The sequence below is a fragment of the Rattus norvegicus genome, chromosome 4 (genome assembly GCF_036323735.1).
Source record: "Rattus norvegicus strain BN/NHsdMcwi chromosome 4, GRCr8, whole genome shotgun sequence".
NCBI lineage: Eukaryota > Metazoa > Chordata > Mammalia > Rodentia > Muridae > Rattus > Rattus norvegicus.
Window position 1 is genome coordinate 52,014,951 of NC_086022.1, and position 15,039 is coordinate 52,029,989.

Sequence of the window (15,039 nt, forward strand, 5' to 3'; positions counted from 1 at the left end):
CTCTGCAGTGTGGTGAGTTTGATGCTCGTCTGAGATACACGACGCCCTGTATATCAAAAAGAGGAAAAATCAGCACAGATGAATTGTTTTATCTCTGAACTGGTGGAATCATGGAAAGAGAAGAAACTTGCAAAAAGAGCATTCAAGACTCGGGTTTGGATTCTCCCTATTCTTTCTTCGACTGTATGTAGGCTTTTAGCCCAGCAGCTTATCTCTTCATGACGTAGCCTCTTTACTAATAAAACAGACTTTTGAGTAAGTGTTATAAAAGCTGTTGTGAAGAAGGACATCACAACTCCACAGTCTGAACTTTTATGTAATGCCATGAAACCTCCAATTTCAAGACAACGTAGGGTAGTCTCGGTAATAAGACTAGAACTAGAGAGGGTGCTGTCCCGGCAGTGCCTCTGTTTGAGAACTCTTTGACTTCTGCAAGCTTACTCATCTGTGATCATGCAATTAGTTACTCAATGTACACACTGTGCTGTGACTGTCTCTGAAACAATCATGAGCAAATCCTTCTAGCCTCATGAGTCTCAGTTTCTACATCAAAAACAAAAGGAGAGAGATAAAACTGAATGTCAAGGCACTTTTAAAACCTTGTGGCATTTATTTAGAAGAGATCATAAGAAAATACAGGATTGAAATAAAAAAAAGTTTGAGGTTCAACTGAGATACAAAAATGTGACAATGAAAGTGTAGATTTCGTGGAGCGCTTATCTCATATACGTGAAGTCTTGAGTTCATTCTCTAGCATAGAGTTGGCATGGCGGAATCTTGGACTGCAGAATTAAAAGCTGCAAGTGGACCAGAAGTTCAAGGTCATCTTCAGGTACGTAGTGGGGTTTAGGCTAGGCCATCTGGAGCTACATGAGAACTGTCTCAAATACGAAAGCAAAACTAAAGCATAACACGCAGACAAAAGTTAAGCAGAGTATGACTTTCAAGAAAGAAAGATTCTTATAGGTGAACAAAATTTGAAAAACCAAGGGGGAAATGTTGTGTTTTCAACTTATTTTGGAAGTGGGGACTCCACAGAACAGTTTATAAAGGTCAATGGCATTTCATCCATACATACATGTAAACTGCATGCTTCTACAGTTGCTTCCAAGGGTGTTTGCCTTTGACTTTTGAATTATACAAGATTTGGTTGAAAGGGGAAAGAAAAGATGCTATGCATATAAGAAGGATTCAGCTGGGGGCTTTGGAGATGGCTCAGTGGTTAAAAGCACCTGATCTGGGTTTAGCTCCCGGAACTCACTTGTTGGTTCAGAACCATCCATTTCTAGGGCATCCAGTGCCCTATGTGACCTCTATGGGCGCCTGCCATTTATGTGGTACATTCACATCCATGCAGACAAACCACTCATACACATAAAATAAAATGAATACGTCTTTTAAAAAATGAAGAAAAAGAATTTGGTTGAGGTTAAGATGATTAAAAAGGGTACTTTCCCCTCCCCTTTTGTGGTGTCTTCTGTGTCACATAGGATTATTTTCCAAGAATGAGATTATTTTCAGCAAGGATAGACTCCCCAGGGTCCCCATTAAGAGACTGAGCATTAAAACCTGTACTGTGCTTTTTTGTTTGTTTGTTTGTTTTTTTTTTTGTTTTTTTGTTTTTGTTTTTTTTTTTAGTCTTTAGGTAGTGGCTTAGTCCCTGGAAGCTCTGGTTGCTTGGCATTGTTGTACATATGGGGTCTCGAGCCCCTTCAAGCTCTTCCAGTTCTTTCTCAACTTAAACACCCAAGAGAAATGGCTTTGCTCCATCTCAGTCCACTATTACACATGTTGCTTGACAGAAAATGTACTGCTACCTAAAGCTGATCACCTTTCATTTTTCATTCAATGGTAATACCCATGATTCAAATAATAATGATTCTCAGCAATAGGGCAGTGAATCCAAGCACCCCATTCTCCTTTATCACAGACACCAACGATGATAATCACTCTGTGAGAAAACACTGTACACAGAATACATGTAAATCATTGTACAACATCTACTGTTCTAACACAGGAAGAAACAGAAAACAAACATTAAAGTTAAAAGTATATTAAACCTTGCTGAAGTAGATGTTGACACTATTTTCCTGTGCATACTTTTCAGGTGTGCCAACCTCTACCCTAACGTAGAGAGGATTAGACAGTTCAGCTGGAAGTCACAGATACCCGAGATTCCTCTACCAATCATAAGGAGGCACACATGGGGACAGTAGAAACAGACTTTGGACTTATGCATTCGAAGCTTTTACCCCCATTGCATTCTGCCACTCATGTCTCCCAGACAAGTTTATCTGATACTGCTAGCTGTCATTGCACTCACTAGGTAACATGAAGATAATAATGCATAGCTTACTTGGTGGATTACATAGAACAAAGCACATAAAACATGGGGCTTATGCAGACCATGTATTCTGTGCTCGTTTGGAAGCTCTGCTCCTAGTCTAAAGCTAGACTGAAAAGGGAAGATCACCTGTCTTTCTAACAAATAGAGTCAATCATGGTAGTGAGCCTATCAAGAATGCTATTTCCTGGTCATCCAGAGACTGCACAACGGGGGATCCATCCCATATGCAGGCACCAAACCCAGTCGCTATTGCTGATGCCAAGAAGTGTTTGCTGACAGGAGTCTGATACGGGTGCCCCCTGAGAGGCTCTGCCAGAGCCCTACTGCTACAGATGAGAATGGTTGCAGTTAACCATTGGACTGAACAAGGGGACCCCAATGGAGGAGTTAGAGAAAGAGCTAGATTGAAGGAGCTGAAGGGGTTTGCAACACTATAAGAAGAACAACAATATCAACAAACCAGAGCTCCCAGGGACTAAACCACCAACCAATGAGTACACATGGCGGGACCCATGACTCCAGCCACATATGTAGCAGAGGATGGCATTGTCCAGCATCAATAGAAGGAAAAGCCCTTGGTCCTGTGAAGGCTCATTTCCCCAATGTAGGGTAATGCCAGGACGTTGAGGTTGGAGTGAGTGGGTGGGAGTAAGACCTTCCTCACAGAAGCAGGAGAAGGGGAAGAGGGTATAGCAGAGGGGGGAGGGGACATGGGAGAGGGGAAAAAGGGGGATAACATTTGAAATGTAAATACATAAAATGTCCAAGAAAAAATAAAATTAAAAAATGTTATTTCTTAGGAATGGTGGAAACTTGTTTGTGAGTGTATTATTTCTCTTATAAGGAATTGTCCATAAAACTTGGGGTTGATGATTTTCAGCCAGTTTTAATCACTAATGAAACAGAATGCACTAGTAAAAACACATTTAAAAAATATGTGTTTGGTATATGCCCCCTCTATTGTTACTCTTTCCTGAGCATGAGAGTCCCTCTGGGCATCTCTCCTCTCCTTGCTGCCAACCAATTCTTCGATGTCTCCCCTTTTCTTTATTTATGTTCTCACTGTTTCTGATCTCCTGGTCCTGGGGCTCCATCGCCACAAACAAACTCTCCTGAAGCTTTAGTTTTACTTCTTATGTTGAGGTCCCGTGTGTGCTGCCTGGGTTTGCCTTTGCCTCTGTAAATGGGTATGACCCTCCATGAATGGGTATGACCCTCTGTGAACCCGTGTGAACGGGTGATGTGGAGATAGACATGAAACAAACAGGTGTGGGTGAGAAATGGAGGGAGAAAGGGGAAACTGACAGAGGAGGCAAGGGAGAGAGAGAAGGTGCGCCTTTATGATTATAAGCTTCCTATGGGGGCTGCAGAGATGGGTCAGAGGTTAAGAGCACTGACTGCTGTCTCAGAGGTCCTGAGTTCAATTCCCAGCAGCCACATGGTAACTCACAACCATCTGTAATGGGATCTGATGCCCTCTTCTGGTTGTCTGCAAAGAGTGACAGTGTGCTCACATAAAATAAATAAATTAATCTTTAAAATAAAACAAGCTTCCTATTCAGATATATTAAACATTACCATAGCCAAGAAACAGTAAACTTTTAGCTATATATTGACTACTGTCTTATGGCACTGTTTGAAGTGAACTAGAGAATATATCAAATAGTGGATCCCCTAGAACTCAGCTCTCAGTAGACACCAGTGATGGAAGTTATCAAATCTCATGTCATTGAAGTGATTGTGAAACCACCTTAGTTCTTCAAAGGAGTGATGCTCTCTCGTTTACGGATTTGCTTCCTTTGACTGGTGTCAGGTGTTGGGTCAAAGGATCCTGTGGATTGGAACAAGGAGTGCCAAGCTTCTGTTTCCTGTCAGGGTCATGCTTGGCCAAGCCAGCAATGGATTGGTGCCAAGGCTCTGGGGATGCTGAGGCTAGAGACTAAAGCTTGACAGTTTCCCTCTAAAGCTGTGGTCAACGTTCCAGATACTGAGATGTGAAATGCTTTGACTACTGTACCAGCATGTACCTTGAAAAGAGAAACAAGAGCTGCTCTGAGCTCCCTGCTGTCTGATGCCCTTTACTGACTTGTTTTCTGCTTCTCATTTGAGGGGTGCATGGGGAGCTGTAACATTCATAGTCTTGTTGGCCTGAGTCACCAGCCCTTGCAACTTCCTATGACTACCCAATCCCTGAATCTCCAGACCCCAATTTTTGAGTGTTTATTTTCTCATACCCACTTCTCTCTCTTGAGGTTCCAGGGAAAACAGCTGATCCAGTTCAACCTAGAGTAACCCCTTCTGTGTATGGTTGCTTCTCTTCAGACTTAAACTTAACATTTCTCTCAGATAATATTTCTGCCCATACACCTAAAGGCTCAAGTGCTTCTGCTCTAGCCCCAATTTGGCCTAGCTGTAGTCCTGACACCTGCTACTTTTATAACTGCCAGTTTTATTGAGTCTCATCTCCATTTGCTAGCATGTTCTATGGGGAAGGAAAAGAAACCTTGCGGTCTTTGTGTCTTCTAGAAAGAGCCCTATATAAATATAGGTTAAGTTGATGATACTAACAATGAAAAAATTGTGCAAACAAAACAAAACAAAACAAAAAAACTCCCAAAACTGAATAATCACAAAAGTAGAGAAAAGCAGTGACAGAGTAAATTCATGAAGCTCACAGACAAATGTACTTTCCCAAAGAATTGTTACAATGTCAGATGCTGAGAGAGGCCAGGTACACAGAGAATGACCAGCATACATTGCTTCAGCCTTTGAAGTGAACAAGGATTCAAAGGAGAGCCATGTGTGGAACAGGAAGAAGAGTGCAGAGGGAGAGGGAGGAAGGAAAAGGAGGTGACACATAGCCCTGTGGCTCCATGTCACTTGAGAACCTGGAGTTGGGCGATGCAGCTTTGAGAGAGTAGCTGTGGGTGTCTGTATGTGTGTATGTCTCCATGTGTCTGTGTTATGTTTATGTCTATGTAACCATTTACCTCTAGTTGGCATGTTACACACTGGTGTGTGTGTGTGTGTGTGTGTGTGTGTGTGTGTGTGTGTGTGCTTGTGCATATGCACATGTATGTACATGAAATGTTCAGGTCAAAGAAACCTCCACCTATTAGAAGATTTTTGGTCACACCAAGGACCTAGAGGGAAGAAGGGAAGCTGAGATCTCTGACTTTTGCCTGTGAGAGTACAGTACTAATAATGTCTTTGATGTCATGTGTTATTTATACCTGCATGTGTTGACTCTATGTACCATTTCCCAAATTACTCCCTGGATCCTTCTCTAGCAACCCTTGTACCTGACTGTAGCCCAGTTGCTAAGGATTTGAGAAAGTGAGGCCATGCTTCAGCACCAGTGACAGACATTCCTTGAGTCTCTTAAAGACAACAAATTAACTTGTCTGTTTTTACATAAAATGCTTTTTATATTACCTTGTGAGGAAAGCCTAGGAGAGAACGGAACAAGTGATCAAGTGGAGTGTTCAGACATCGGAAGTAGAAGCACCCCCGGGTACGATGCTATGAAGACATTTAGAATGGCTAAATTAAAAATGTATAGGATAATAATGTTGAAATGTGTGCTCTTGGCTTGAAACTTTCGATATTGTTCATTTAAAAGAACATTGGCCAGATCCATCAGGGACTGTGGAAGAAACCATGTATAGAAAGAATATACAAAAATCAGCCACTCTGTAATTTATCATTGTCTAAATTCCTTGGAGAAATGAAGACTTACTGAATTTATATTTATCAGAATATAATAAATGGATGGCCTTTAGAATGATATGTTTTGTAAAAGAATATTACTGCTTTGAAGAATGTGCCTGTGAAAAGGAGGAAAAGAGAAAACTCTCTCCCCACTATCCAACCCCCTCTCCATTGCAAATTCTTTCTCAGTAGAGCTAATAAAGACATATAGGCAACAACTTCAAAGCCGGAGAATTAGAAGTCTTTTCACTGAGTAGTATTTAAAAATTTATATTGAATGGCGAATATAGGCACATGTAAAACACTCGAAAAGATGGAAAATAAGATTCAGTTGAGAGGAAATCTTCATTACCGCTCTTCCCAGTCAACAACGTCTCTTCTTGGAAGCAGCCTCTTCCAAGACTCAGTTCCTTAGACATCTTTCCAGAGACATTTTTTCTTTTGCATTTGTAAAATTTACATATTTATAATTTCACTTCCGTCAAGTAGATGTACACTGTCAGCCACTCTGTTTCCCCATCTCCAGAATGGCCTTCAAGTTTAAAGTGTAAAAGCAGTGTAACAGTGGGGATCCCTAGTTTCAGAGCAATGACTCAGAAATGACCTGTCTGTGTCACCCTTCCCTGCCATCCATCAACATGCATGGGCATTTCTGTTTTCTGTAAGGATGAGAGGGGGACGAAGGAAGGAATTTTGGTCACGGAGGTTGTGGTTTTGGGGAGCTAAGGATAGGAGTAGCTTTGGCCAAGAAAAGGAGTGGTCAGGGAAATAATGTCACTGTTGTTTGTTTTGTCTTGCTTTTGACTGGGAAGGGATATTAATTTATTTGAAAGATTATAGAAAGTAGGAGATGGCCCACAGTTCATTTCAGAGAAAGGAGCCATTTCAGAGTTTCGGTGAGCATATGCAGTGTGTGGTATGTAAGGGGACTATTGCCTCCATGGCTGCGTGGAACCCAGAAATGAGCTGACACCCTTCAAATCTGGAAAGAGAGAATTTGGAAAATTATAGGTGAGAGTAGGAAAGGAAGGAAAAGGCAGACACCACACAGCTACAGATTGGGCTGTGGGCATATGTGTGGCACCCTTTTGGTAAACTCCCTAAAATATCTTTGGAACACTTGAGGATGTGGTAATTATTAGTTGGCGCTCCTGCCAACATAGTTTCAAAATAAGTGGATTGCATGTTTCTTTTTTTTTATTTTAATTTTAATTCCCAATTGGGTGAGGCCTGTGGCAGTTTGGTATATGTAAAAGTGGAAGCTGTTAAATATAGAACATATGCAACCTGTTATAACAAGGTTATAAAGTGGAAGCTCAGACTTCAAAATAGCAGACACCTATTCCAAGTTGAAGTCATGGACCAGGGCTTCCAAGTAAGAATCTGAGAAGCAGATAGTCTCCTCATTCTAGTCAGGAACATCCAAGCATGAGAAGAGGTTGAAAAGTGAGTTCTCAGGAGGCTTTTCATGCAGAGTTGTGCTGAGGACCATCACTCTTATGACAGGAAGTTCTGACAGATGCCTGCCCCTCCCGTTAGGACATTTCTTCAACTGGCCCACTTTGCTGACCAGAGAAGTATTCCTTCCGGTTGAGGTATCTCCTAGGGAATCTCAAGTGTGAAAGGCTATCTGGGCAGCTCTGTCAGAGAGTAGTTATATTTGGGACTCTGAGTTTATTTGGACTAAGAAGACTAGGTAAGCATTTCAGGTGAGTGCGACATGGGGTCATGGATACAACAAAGTCAGCCTTGCATTTTAGGGTCATAAAGATGATGAAACAGAAATATCCCTATATTGGGGAGAGATTGAGAAAAGTGTGTTACCAGGTGCAGCCGGAGTCCAGAGATCCTCAGGTGTGTTGTAATTTTTTAATTAATTATTTTTTATGTGTATTATGCATATGTGTACATGAGTTTATGTGTTCAGCCTGGATTAAGGAGCCTGTCAAGGACAGAAAAGGATGGTAACTCCCCTGGAACTGGAGTTACAGATGGTTATGAGCCACCATGTGGGTGCTGGGAACTGAATATGGGCCATCTGTAGGAGAAGCAAGTGCTTTTTTTTAAAGATTTTATTTTATTGTATATGAGTACACTGTAGCTGCCTTCAGACGCACCAGAAGAGGGCATCAGATCTCATTACAGATGGTTGTGAGCCACCATGTGGTTGCTGGGATTTGAACTCAGGACCTCAGGAAGAGCAGTCGGTACTCTTAACCACTGAGCCATCTCTCCAGCCTGAAGCAAGTGCTTTTAACCACTGAACCTTCCCTGTAGCTCCTTAGATGGATGTTTGTAAGAAATGGAGAGGATTCTCAAGATAAGTCACTGAAGAGTCCCTTAGTAGAATCAGTTTACGCACGTCCTAAGTCAAGGGTGTGCTGCCATTCTACGAACAAAGAACCTCTGCTCCATAAACTCTTTCCATCACTCTTGACTGGACACCTGGAAGGCCAGAAACCCTGGATGCTGGCAGGCATGAGTGTCTTAGGTTTTTACTGCTGTGAACAGATACCATGACCAAGGCAACTTTTATAAGGACAACATTTAATTGGGGCTGGCTTACAGGTTCAGAGTTCAGTCCATTATCATCAAGGCAGGAGCATGGCAACATTTAGGCAGGCAGGGTGTCGGAGGAGCTGAGAGTTCTACATCTTCAACTGAGGACTGCTAGCAGAATACTGACTTCCAGGCAGCTAGGAGGAGGGTCTTAAAGCCCACATCCATGGTGATACACCTACTCCAACAAGGCCACACCTACTCAAACAGGGCCACACCTTCTAATAGTGACGTTCCCTGGGCCGAGCACATACAAACCATCCCAATGAGGAAGGAGGGAAGAAGAAAAAGAGAAATCTTGGGTGAGAAGGAGAGGAGCCACAGTCCGGGATGAGGGGGAGAGTTCAATTGTTCACATTTAGAAGCTTGGAATCTACGTGGGAATAAACATTTGAACTGATGTGCAGTATTAGCAACCAGTGTAACCGCGGTAAATAAACATCTTTTTTTTTTTTTTTACTCACCAGCAGGGGAGAAACTAGCTTTACTAATTATACCAGGGCAGTGCTGTAGGACAGCATCCTTGTGAGCTGTCTGCAACAGGTAGTAAATGCCGGTAGACTAAAAGGGATAGAATACAGAAGAAATCCCTGACATTGTCAGCATCTTCTTTTACCTCTCAGGAAGTCGTCTTCACTTGACTGGAGTTCTCTCTTGCAGAGGTGCTAATCCTTTCCAGCATGGCTCCTATATGGTTTCTTCCCTAAATTCTCAGATTTCTTTCATTCCCTTTAGCATTGCCCTGACTGTTAATTCTGTTTTCAGCAGGCTGATTTGCTCATTATTCATGAGTGACGGTGGTATTAATTGTCACATCCCTGTTTTCTTTCTTTCAGGAAGGACAGAGCCTCATGCAGGAGTGCTAGGCTAGGTGCTCATAGCTAGGAGTGCCACCTTCTGGGTCCTGTGGACACCTATGAACCAGGGTGGCTATGCTCTGACTCCCTTTGGCAACTCAGTAGGTTCTGATTCACTGGAGTTTTTGGGGTGACCTCTGAAAACAGAGAATACTTAGTTTATGGCACCCAACAGGAGTCACTGTGGATCACTAAGTAAAAGCAGGTATTTAGTTTGACGGATTTTAAGGTACCACATTATAAACACCTGAAAAATTATAAACTTGATGCAGTCAGCCTTGTAGGCAAAGAATCAGGTCTCAGCTTTCATCTTTACTTGTGTTTGACTTTCGATGATGACTCTTTGAAGTAGACTAGTGATGTCAGCCATCTGCTAAGTGAGACCAAAGGAATAACATGCTTAGCAAAGGCCTAGTGTTAACTAAGTAATTTGCCAAGTCCAGATAACCACACCACTACCACCACCACCACTACCACCACCACCACCACCACCACCACCACCACCACCACCACCAGCATCACCACCACCACCACCACCACCACCACCACCACCACCATCACCACACCTCTACCACCACCACCACCACCACCACCACCATCACCACCATCACCACCATCACCACTATCACCATCACCATCACACCACCACCACCACCACCATCACCACCACCACCACCATCACCACCACCACCACCACCACCACCACCACCACCACCACCACCACCACCATCACACCTCTACCACCACCACCATCACCACCACCACCACCTCTACCACTATCACCACCATCACCACCATCACCATCACCATCACCACCATCACCATCACACCTCCACCACCACCATCACCACCACCACCACCACCACCACCACCACCACCACCACCATCACCATCACACCTCCACCACCACCATCACCACCACCACCACCACCACCACCACCACCACCACCACCATCACCATCACCACCACCACCATCACCATCACCACCACCACCACCACCACCACCACCACCACCACCACCACCACCACCACCATCATCATCATCACTGAAACCTTTACCTACTTTAATCCCCAAATTTCTTATTTGTATTCCAAGGCTTTTAAATACCTCTTCCTTTTCTTTTTCTTTCTCTCTACCCTTCCTTCTTTCTTCTTTCTTTCTTTTTCTTTTCCTTTTTTTGGGGGGGGTCAATGGTCTCTTAATTTATAAGACTTTTTTCTTTCTAGTGCAGTGGTTCTCAACCTCCCTCATGCTGTGACCCTTTAATACAGTTCCTCATTTTGTGGAGACGCCCAACCATAAAATTATTTTCATCATTACTTCATGACTATAATTGTACTACTGTTATGAATAGTAATGCAAATAGTTTTGGAGATAAGGGTTTAACAAATGGCTCGAGGCCCAAAGGTTGAGAACCACTGTTCTAGTGCAGGGATTTTTTTTTTTTACCCCAAGACAGATCAAATGACTTCGAAATAATAATTCAGAAAGCTGTGCCTTGCCACACACAGGATTCAACTCCTTTCCTGTAGGATGATGTCAATGCAGGTGAAGGCAGGTGAAGGATAGAATGAGGCCTGTCATTGGACAAGAAGGAAGGATGGGCGGGAAAAAGTATTGGAGGAGGAGGAGACTGGAGGAGAGAGAGCAGCTGAGAGAGCATGGAGGCTGATGCTAAAATTTTTCTCTGCACATTTACAGGTTGCTATGAATATTCTTAAGGGATGGATGTGTACAAGATTTTGTGTGTCTAGTTGAGCAAACTATATCTCATCTAAGTGGGCAGTTATATCTTATCAATTGGATCAGAGGTTATTGTGTTGTGTGTTCTTTCATGTGGCGATTTGAGTTCAAGAGAGTGTGTAGTGGCAGGACAAACTGGGTCACCACAGAATTGGTATGCATATGTCTGGCATGGTGGCAACCTGCCTTGGGAACTAGATGGGTAGAGAGATTGTTGCCAGGCTCAGAGAGTAGCCATCGGCAGTGAGATATAGGATGGAGTCTAGCGGGTGAGACGCTTTGTTGGCTGAGATGAAAATATCCCACAGATGCTATGTAGCTCTATGGTGCCGGCACTAATGCAGAATAAAAGAAATGCCTTTTAAAAATTTCACCACAACATCTTCACCTTCCTAGAACCTTATTAGTAAAGCTATAAAAAGGAGGAGATGTGACTGAGTTCTAAACTGTTGCCTCAGTAGGATGTCTTCAGACTTGAAACCCTCATTTCACAGACTTGTCTGTTTTCTCGTTTCACCATGTTTTCTTATTGATTCATTTCTGAGCCCATGGAGAGGTTTAAAAAGCATTTTTGATGTGATAGTGGTTTGGGGCTCTCGCTCAGAAGCCTCCACTTCCACAGGAATCCTCAGTATGTGATCTTCTCACAAGCATGCTAGCACTAGAAGCCTCTAGGTTTCTTATTTCAAGTAGAGTCTGGATCCCTAGTTTGCATGTTATTAATGTTTACTCTCTGATATTGGGGGATGATGAAAGTGACATCTAATAGAATAATTCCTTATATCTTCACTGTGGTAGATTGGGTCATTGGGAGGTCAAATGTGGACCATGCGTTTTCTTTCTTTTTCTCTTTTCTTTTTTCCCTTTCTTTTTTTTTTAAGATTTATTTATTATATATGAGTACACTGTAGCTGTCTTCAGACACACCAGAAGAGTGCATCAGATCTCATTGCAGATGATGTGAGCCACCATGTGGTTGCTAGGATTTCAGAACCTCTGAAAGAGCAGTCAGGGCTTTTTTTTTTTTTTTTTTTTTTAATAGATTTATTTATTTATTATATATAAGTGCACTGTAGCTGTCTTCAGATACACCAGAAGAGGGCATCAGATCTCTTTACAGATGGTTGTGAGCCACCATGTGGTTGCTGGGAATTGAACTCATGACCTCTGGAAGAGCAGTCGGGTGCTCTTAACCGCTGAGCCATCTCTCCAGCCCGCAGTCAGGGCTTTTAACCGCTGAGTCTTATCTCCAGCCCATGGACCATGTATTTCACAAGGATTTAAAAACATACCGAAGCATAAGTAAGCAGACACTCAGCAACCCCTTTGAAAGCATGCCAATCTGCTTCTACACTTGCTTTGGACTCATAATATTAAATTAGAGTATATCAAAAAAGGAAATAAAATTGTTGGGATTTGTCAATCCTTTGAAATTTTAATAACTTACTTTTTGGACAACAGGCTCTATTTCAAGGGCTTAGACTGGTCAGGGCTTTAAAGAAAACCTGATAAATGCGTCCGAACATCCTCTCTTTAGTGGGTGACCGTCAGAACTTAACGGATGGATGGATGGATGGATGGATGGATGGATGGATGGATGGATGAGGGATCGCTATGTTGTTCCGAGTTAACTCAATAGCGCTACCTCTGTTAGCCACTGCTTTTAGCTTAAGTTTTGCTTTTGGTAAAATTAGTAAATTTGACAAGCATAAATTAATGATGATAAAGGTTACAAGTTCTCGTTCTCGGCATGCCACTCAAGAATAAGGAATCTTGGGTGAACCAACTTGCAGTTTGAGGACTCATTTCTTATCTGCGCATGCTCTGTAGCAGGGAAGAGACTAAGCTTTCAAGGACTCAAATGCGTTTTTGATTGCTTCTTATTATTATTCAAAGATTGACTCGAATCTTTTTTCCACTTCAAAGTCTGTTCAATCAGGCATGAGAAAGAACGAAAGTTTCTAAGGTGTTTTTAAAATTCAATTTGTATTCACAGCATTTCATTGTACTTCTTTAAGCCCCAAAGTTTGAAGGGAAAATTTTCAGCATCAGGAAAATGTGCACATTGTAAAGTGATGAGACAACAGGACTGCCAGCCCCTAGTTCATTATCAAGACGGATGGGCTACTTAAATTGGCTTTCAGAGAGAGTTTGTATGTGGGCAAGAGCACTATTTCATAAACGTTCTACTAAAAGAGAAATTTAAGTAAATTAGCCTTGAGGTAACACAGGTTAAAAGTTAAGAGATAAATTCGATAAGCAAACCTATAACACTTTTTTAAAAAAAATTCTTAATCAACTCAAAGATCAAGACAAAGGTAAGTTCAAGGTTCTACTCATGGCAAAAGGATAGAGGGGTGAGGGAGCATGTTCAGATTTAGTATTCTATCACCTAGACAATGATTAGGAAACTAAGCCCAAAGTGAGAGCTCCCCATGATCCTTGTACACACTGAAATACACACCCACACACCACCCCCACATCCCCCCCAAACACACAATGTCCCTGGCAATGTCCAAATAAGGGGTTAGGTCAGTACGATGTGAAATGTACCTCATTTTGTTCTTGAGGAGCAAACCACATCTTTACTTCTTCTTTATTTTTCCAAGAATGGATAGGAAGTGCTATACTTCCTAAAAAGGAAGCTAATAAAAAAATCTATTATATAACAGTCTGTTAAGGGAGACAGAGGAGTGGGAAGTGGCCACCTCTCTCCACCTTGCCACGTGGTTACTTGTGTCCTGCTCAACGCAAGGATTCAATCTTTGCCTATAGAAACATACAGAAACCTAGTCGGAATCAGCCAGGCAGACACTCCTCCTATATACTTCTTGCAAATTTCTATAGAAATTTGGTGTGGACAGCAAGATATTAATAAAAGTTTAATAAATGCTAATGAGCTGGATTTCAAAGCTGCTTGCTAAGACTTTTTACGCTGTTTACAACCTTATGGTAACTAGAATTTGAGTATTATTCTTCACCCAGGCTACCGTGTAATGACATTCTCATGACTTCAAATTCCCATGTTTCGTTTCAGTTAGTTTCCTCACTAACTGCCACTGGGATTTGTGGTCTTATCAAAAAATTTTAAATCAACTTTGAATTAAAGTAATTTTGAGTTTATAATACTTGGTTACACACATATTACACCAGGCCAGACTTCCATGAATGCAACGAGAAGCAGAAAGCTTTAACCACTTTAAAACAAGTCCTAAGTTTCAAAGCTATCAACAGTTTATAGATTTAATCAATGTTTTTTTCCCTTGGCAAGTCATTTGTTCTAACCTACCGTACAATAAGGCTGTGTTCTTTTTGGTTTTGTTTTTTTAATTTGAGGGTATTGCTTCTGTATTTGCGTCACAGAATCACAGCATGTGACAAATAAGTATTTCCCAGGTCACCTGAGGTGCACTGAATATTGCTAAATGGCCCCTTCCTTTTTTCCTTTCTCCCTCCATTCCTCTGTCTCCCTGCCTCCCCTGTTCCCTCTCTTTCCTTTCTCCCCTCCTACTTTTCCTCCTCCTCCTTCTAAGCTTTATTTATTTCATGTATATGGGTGTTTTGCCTGCACACCAGAAGAGGGCACCAGATCCCATAAGTCTACAGTTCTTCATGGTTGTGAGGCAACATGTTGGTTGCTGGCAATTGAACCCATACCTCTGGAAGAACAACCAGTACTTTTAATTACTGGGCCATCTCAAGCCCCTAAGTGGCACTTCTCAACAAGGACCAAAGCGTAGGCAAGAACACACTTTCAAGCCATATTCTTTGTGGAAAGATTTAAAAGACATTGTCTTTTTAGTGCAATTTATATTTCCTG

General features: G+C 42.0%; 1 pseudogene; it reads left to right on the plus strand.

Annotated features, from left to right (window-relative positions):
• The first annotated feature begins 766 nt into the window (after window positions 1–766).
• The window catches only part of Rps2-ps30 (ribosomal protein S2, pseudogene 30), a 131,475-nt pseudogene continuing 117,202 nt past the window's right edge, over window positions 767–15,039 (plus strand).